This window comes from Primulina eburnea, chromosome 6 (assembly GCF_022965805.1).
Source record: "Primulina eburnea isolate SZY01 chromosome 6, ASM2296580v1, whole genome shotgun sequence".
In the NCBI taxonomy this organism is placed as follows: domain Eukaryota; kingdom Viridiplantae; phylum Streptophyta; class Magnoliopsida; order Lamiales; family Gesneriaceae; genus Primulina; species Primulina eburnea.
In genome coordinates this window covers 251,947-257,618 of record NC_133106.1, presented here as the reverse complement: position 1 = coordinate 257,618, position 5,672 = coordinate 251,947, and positions in this window count along the sequence as shown.

Genomic DNA, 5,672 nt, shown 5'->3' with positions numbered 1-5,672 from the left:
TTGTGTGCGTGCTTGAGTATGTGGTGTAGATTAGGTGAAAATTTTCTTAATTAAATAATTAACTAACTAATTAGAGGCTAAACATACTTAGGTAAATAATTAGTAATAAAAATAATTCTAATCTAATTACTTAGCCCTACTAAAAGATTTAATAAACTAATTTACAATGTTTAAAATCATCATTACTCAACTTAGCAATTTTTCGGAAAAGCTTAAAAATCTCAAAATCACATAATAAATTAAATCAGATTTTAAAATGCTTAAATTCTAAAAATCATTTAAAATAAAAATTTTCTTGACTTGAAATAAATATCACATTTTCATAAATCGCCTAAATCGTCACAGGTCTCTTTTCCCGATCACACATCGAATATTCGTCTGAAACACAAAACTTAAGAAAATATTTTTAACTTACATCAAATAAACATGTAAAAATTTAAAATAATGTGAATCATAAATCATGCATGGTTAAAAATCATTTTAAAATTAAACAAATATTTTTAACCATTTAATAAATGCAAGGGTTTACGTGTATTGATTTTAGGCTCTACAATAAGCATAAGAAATCTAATTTGTGATCTAATGTTATGAATGATATCGAATTCAATAGCAAGTTATGAAGTCTAAAAGTTTGTTCAGTTGCCTTTTATTCTAGATGAGTCTTCAACACAAATAAATTCTCATTAGACAACATTGAACAATATAAGGCTAGAATTCACTAAAGGAAAGTGAATTAACTACATGGAAATATTTTCTCATGTATTTGAAAAACTTTCTTCATAAAATCATGATATATTAGCTTATTTTATTTAGATTTTGTATTAGATGGATGTGAAAAAATATTTCTCAATGGTGATCTAGAATAAGAAAGTTATATGATATAACCATAATGATTATTCTCGTGTAATGTGAGCAGAAAAAAATATTAAGAAAGCTACAAAAATTAAAGCAAGCATTTTAAGGTTTCACAATGTTATCTCTTCGTTAAGCTCAGTTGAGAATTTTATGTGCCCTTTTGTATATCAGAAGATCAATGGGAGCCAAATTTGTAGGGAAATAATCAAATAATCTAGGTATTGACCACTAGAAGGCTATAAAATATTTTGGGTTACCTTCAAGGTATTAAAGTTTCGCATGCTTATGTACAGACAAATTGAAAATTTGAAAGTAATTTATTACTTTTTATGTGGAGTCTAACTTCATTTATTATTTTGAAGTACTATTATATAATACGGTATATTTTAAGGAGTTTTATTTGGCATTTAATTATGAATTTTATGTCTAAGATATTAAGATTATATTACGACAATTCAATTATAGTCTTGAATTAAGTATATCGAAATAAAATATTTTAGCCATTTGATAACGTGTTAAGAAAAATAAAGTGCTCATTGAACACGTTAGCACTGCTTTGGTGATCCTTCAACCTAAAAATATGCAAAATAAGATGTTTAAGAATTATATGTTAATTAATTTTGAACTTGGTTCCTAAAATATTTTAAGATATATACATTTGGTTTATATTTATGAAACTCATTATGATATTTCTTATATATATATTTAGTTATTTTGAGAAAATATCAATTAAGTTAAGCATAAAATAAAACAAATATTTTAGGCAAAAACTTGTGTGAGACGGTCTCACGGGTCGTATATGTGAGACGGATATCTTATTTGGGTCACCCATGCAAAAGTATTACTTTTTATGCTAAAAATATTACTTTTTATTGTGAATATGGGTAGGGTTGATCCGTCTCACAAATTATGATCCGTGAGACGGTCTTACATGAGACCTACTCAATATTTTATTCATTAAGTTATATTGAGAAATATGATACATGTAATAAATGAAAGATCATACTCATTATAGGATGACATATCATCATGATTTATGCATTCATTTCTTAAATTCGGATAATGATTAATTTATTTATTATTCAGTACATTTGAAATATGTAGACTATAAGTGGTATAATTAATGCTATATTATTTTATTAAAGTCTATACAATAATTTAATTGTGGGCACAAATTTCATTAAGATAAATGTGAGATACGTCTCATATTTAAAAGAATATAAATCACAAATATTATTTGGATTAAGATGATAAATATTTTGAGATTTGAGTTATCATATCTCGTATAAATATCATCAAAATAAATCACAATCAATTCAAACTCTATCGATGATAGTTAGAGAACATATATAAATAGTGTGACACAAGGCCCTAAAACTATGCTGTTATTCATAACTACGTCATCTATAAAATTGCATAAAGATTTAGATGATTCTCGTTTTTTTATGTTCGTGGGATCTTTTCAGTTATTGTCTCAAATTCAACATCAATGACTAGATGTTATAATTCGATCGTATTTATATTTATGCATATCGATTTCTATGTATTATGCTTGTATGTATGTAGATCGAATTTAGTTCCTTCTTATATTGAATTTCTAACCTTTATTATATATATATATATATATATATATATATATATATATATATATATATATATATTATATGCGTGTGTATATATATATATATAATACTTATTATTTGTATTGTTGATTATAAAATATACTGTTTAAAAAAGAATAAAGTTAGGTGGGATTGAACTAGTCGAAACATGTTGACTTGTTTTACCCTCCAAGAAAAAAAATGGGTTAATTAGGTATCAGTACATTTTGAAAAAGAGTTTTGGTTTTAGTACATGGAAAGAGAAATTTTCTTCAAAAAAGCCAAAAATACCCTTAGTCTATATTTGAGTTTAATTGGTTTTAATTGATCCCCGCGCTCCCGAAATGGTATCAGAGCGAAAGGTTAATTTATTTCAAACACAAAAATTTTATTATTACTAGTGACTAAATGTATGAGAAGGAGAATTTCGAAAAATTATGAATCCGAACTTTAGTTCGAGAAGAATAATTTGCAAGAACTATTCCAATATTTTGGAATATACACAAGTTCATCTAACTACTGTTAGATATCAGAAACAGAAGAACAAAGGTATGTTCCAATGGTGACCATAAAGTTATGGTACAGATCTGATGGAAACATCAGACATATGACAGTATATGTCATGTATCAAGAAATGAAAGGATTAAGGATGCCCCGAAATCATTTCAATCTCTATTCCAGAAACATTAGTTTCCGAATAGAGCTATTCAGATGTTCTATAAAACATCTAAAACAACTCATTGAATCAGGAAATTTATCTCCTGATGAAAAACAGCAGTGTTTGCAAAACCTTGCATACACAAAAGGTAGACTCTTACAGGCTGAAAAAACAAGATCTTCAATGATCTGTTAAATATGCCAGGGACTACCATCCAGTTCGAAATTGAAATTATTTCTCTGGAAATAATTCAACTAGAACAAGAATTACAGCGAAGTACATGCTTCACTGAACTCAGAACGAAAGGTATGCGTTTACAAGGTTTAAAGAACCGTAAAAACATACTTCAAAATCTACTCAGAAGAAATTCTTCAGAGAACAATGGATCTGGATAGACAGAAGATCTACGAAGGGAAGCAACAGCACCCTCAGGTAAAAATTTATGATTCAGAATAATAAATTTCTGGAGATATTACCAGACTCCTCTAAGCTCTCTCTGGATCTTAGAGAAATACAGAAAACGGTACAAAATTATGGCAATATGCTATACTATGTACCTCAAAAGATTGAAAAGGTCCTAGAGAAACAAGAAGAAATTCTTGAAATCTTAAAGGATATTCAAACGAGAATACAGAAACTAGAACAACAACCAAGTTCTAGTAGAAGAACTTCAGGAGGCTGGTTACCACCATCCTTTGGTACCGAACCTTTGTTACATCAACAAGGGAAGGCCAGAGTAGTGTCAAAACCGTTAACTGAAGAAGAAAAGATGATCAATCTAATCAAGTCCGTCTCAGAAAAGAAATTGATCTGATGACAACTTTAGAAAGGATTGGTTTGGAGGATCTACAAGAGCTTGCGGAATCTTTCGCAAATCTCAAAGTTGTAGATCTAAAGATGAACACAGCGGAAGGTGAAACACCCCCTGCAATAACCTGGTCATCTTCTCAGGTACCACCAAGAGAAAGTATGGGATCTCATGATGTAAATATGAGAGAATCTCAAACGGATTTCCATACTGGTGGAGGATCACACCCAGCGGGAACAAGGGCAAGGAAAACTCAAATTCCTTTGCACCAAACACCCTATGGGAAAACTGTCTTGGATCCTATACATCCTTACGGGGTTATGCTTAACCTTGATGTATTAGACTTCAAAAACAGAGAAGATCTCATAGACGATTGGACATCTGCTATGAGAATTGCAGCAGGAACACTTGATCTCAACAAAGAAGGATTCATTAAACTTTTGGAAATGAGTCTGATGGGATCAGTAAAAATTGCTTGGGACATGACTTCTTTAGAAATGAAAGAGTCAATCCTAGCTGGGGAATCTCTTAGTGAGATTGCTGGAAAAATGGCTACCCTATTTAAAGCCCACTTTATAGGGGTAGACTATTTCAACACTCAAAATACAGAGAAGAAGAAGAAATACACTCAAGCTCTGTATAGTCTTGAATTACATGATATATGTTTGGTAGATGAATACATTATGTTATTTACCAAATATAGATGGAATTCAGGAGTCGAAGAAGATATAGCCATACAGCTTTTCTTCGCAAAAATGCCGAGCCCTTGGAGAGAAATGCTCATAAGGGAATATGTACCTGGTAATCCAGATACGATGGCAAGAAGAGCCTCTTTCCTTAAAGGAAAATTGGCAGAATGGTGTCACATGGCAGCATTACAAAAGAACTACAAACGCTTAAGGGGTATCAACAAAAGAACTCCTTTGTGTTGTAAGGAAAATGATCTTCCAACAATTATTGGAAGTAAACCACAGAAGCATAAAAGGAAAAGTTTTAGGACTCATCCTTATGCACGAAGCGGAAGAAGTTCTTGGAAACCAAGAACCGTATGGTCTAGACAGAAAGCCAGATCTTATAAATCTGGACAAAGAAGCGGACCATCAAGAAGTAGGATATCATCCCAGGCATCGAGTTCATCTCGAAGCACAGGAAGAACACCTACAAAGAAAACTTTCAGAAGAGCTCATACGCGAGCCAATGAAAGTTTCAAGGGTTGTAATTGCTGGACATGTGGAGCAAGAGGTCATATCTCGACCAACTGTCCAGAAAATGAGAAAAGAGGTATTAAACGCTTCGATCCTACTCCGGATATAGAAGATGCAGTTTATTACCAAGATCTCATTCAAGTATACCGATTTGAGGACATTGCCTCATATGAGAGTATATGAAGAGGAAGAAGTCTTAAGTCAGGAAGAATCTGATGGAACAGAATCGGAATCTGACTGAAGACGAAGTGTTTCGACACGAAACACATGAAGACTTGTCTGGATTTTTTAGCCAGACAACAATATCTCATAACATGGTTCAAAGAATCATGAGAGAAAATCCAAGTCTACAGAGATACCAAGGATTCTCTGCAGGACAAGTAGAAAAATTCTTAGGAAGTCTTGGCCTAAGAAACAGAAAGCATCATATAATCTATAAAGTTTCCAGAAGGGAAATGGCAATCCCGATGGAACTTACAGGAAATAGAATGGAGATGCAGTTAATTCCTTCCGAAGAAATTAAGGAGGAATTACAAAAACTCAAG